This window comes from Heterodontus francisci, unplaced genomic scaffold, assembly GCF_036365525.1.
Source record: "Heterodontus francisci isolate sHetFra1 unplaced genomic scaffold, sHetFra1.hap1 HAP1_SCAFFOLD_708, whole genome shotgun sequence".
Classification (NCBI taxonomy): Eukaryota; Metazoa; Chordata; class Chondrichthyes; order Heterodontiformes; family Heterodontidae; genus Heterodontus; species Heterodontus francisci.
In genome coordinates this window covers 490,256-492,208 of record NW_027141297.1, presented here as the reverse complement: position 1 = coordinate 492,208, position 1,953 = coordinate 490,256, and the positions used below count along the sequence as shown (strand labels likewise).

The 1,953-nt window shown below is 41.0% G+C and overlaps 1 non-coding gene across 1 annotated transcript; it reads right to left on the bottom strand.

Moving 5' to 3' along the window:
• Positions 1-1,582: 1,582 nt before the first annotated feature.
• Positions 1,583-1,671, bottom strand: trnap-ugg (transfer RNA proline (anticodon UGG)). Its single transcript is given in 2 exon segments — positions 1,583-1,618; positions 1,636-1,671. It is a non-coding gene; the product is annotated as a tRNA-Pro (tRNA).
• Between the last annotated feature and the right edge of the window lie 282 nt (positions 1,672-1,953).

The window sequence follows — 1,953 nt, the reverse complement described above, 5'->3', positions numbered from 1 at the left end:
CCAGAAGTCCCACTGAGCTGCACTGACCCCCAGCTGAAAAAGAAATGAGATAAAGTTCAATCTTTCACAGCGAGATGCTGCAGAGAGTTGAGAGTCCCGAATGAAAGAGAGCGTTTCTCATACTGTTGTTGAATTTCATTTCAAACACTCCTTGTACTCTCTGCTAATGAAGCCTAAAAAATGGAAAAACTAAATGGCGCTCAAACTCACAACCCTGAGATTAAAAGTCCCATGATCGACAGACTGAACTGAATATGTCACTTCTACTGTACCTCTGTTTGGATGGATGCAACTGTATGCTCCAATGCAAGGGCAGCTTTCAAATCCTCCCATGGGTCCACACGTCAGACTAAGTTCCATGTTGTAAACTCAAGCAAAGGAAATCTGCTCACTTCCAAAGCTATCAGCAAATTGAAGCTGATTACGATCAACATCATCAGAGGTCAGAACTACCTGGTGAAAGAAGACTCCCTGAAGAAGGATCCACAATTATTCAAAGGCATCGACAAAGTGAAAAACAAGAAAATCGATGAGTCAATCCAAGCTAAACAGAAACACTGAAGAATTCCATTCCAGACCAGAACACAATTGGAGGCATTTTTTATTCAAAGCTGGGCATTAGTATTTAATAGTTCATATATAATTTTGAATATATTTGAATTTCTTTGTTCATTTGGCACTGCTGAACATGAAGCAGTCTTAAATCATTTAATTTTTTTTTGTAAAATCTGACTTACCAGATTAAAATATTCGATCAAGGGAGAAATTTCAAAGATTACTGGACCAGTAATCCAGAGGCCTGGACTCAAGATCCAGTGACAGCCAGGACGTCAAGGCGGGAAACACTCCGCACGAGTCTGCAGTGAGCGATTCCATCGAAGGTAGAGCACAATCTCTTTAATATAAGAATGTATATTTTATAATAATTAATCACTCAAGACCTTCCTGGTCTCTGCATCTCACCTGTTCTCTGGATAAACTTGCAGAAAGTATTTCAACCTGTAAAGCAGGAGTCTAGGGAATGTATAATGATATTTTCTCGCCTTCGGGCAATATTTTAATCAATACAGTGTGGGACAACCTGTCTGGGCACAACTCCATGACTTTCTCTTTAACTAGTGACCTCACAATCACTAACTTCTATGGTAACAATCTTCAGCTCATCACATCCGGTACGTAGCTCTAATCTTAATGCACATTTAAACAACCTTTCAAGTCCAGTTACAGTTTTTGTTGCCTTACCTGCACAAGCTTAAAAAGTGAAAAATGGAAGCAAGTTTAACTGAACATTCTGGTGGTCAGTTCGGGCACGGGAAAAAAATGAAAGGACTCGGACCAGGTCGGATGTGGTGCTGTCAGGCTTGGGTCGGGTTTCATTTGCTGACCCGAGCAGGCCTTTAGTTACTGTTGCAACCTTATATTCCCACTTGACAATCTGTATATTTTGTTCATTTCAATTTTGTCGACAAGCTCTTTGAATCCAGTTCCCCTGTCCTCAAGCAGGCTCAGTTTGGAAATCGATTCCGCTTTCTGGAAGGCTGAAAGCAATCGATGACCTTCAACTAAAAATGGCAACAGAGAAGGGCTCATCTGGGACTTGAACCCAGGACCTCTCACATATTAATCACTTATATACCCAAAGCGAGAATCATACCCCTAGACCAACGAGCCACAGTTGGCTTAGATTTTATTCGCTCCTGTGGAATTTCACTGGCACCCACAGCCGATCATGCATTTTTTTCAGATCAAAACAATATCCTACAAAGCTGAAATAAAAACAGAAAGTGCTGGAAATACTCAGCACCTCTTAGCATCTGTGGAGAGAGAAACAGAGTTAACATTTCAGGGTTTTCACCTTTTGTTTGAGCCATCTTTTCAGACTGCTTCTGTCCATCCAATCTCACTTTTTACTCTATCCACATTCTAAGGGTGGTGCAGTTGTGAGCACTGTAG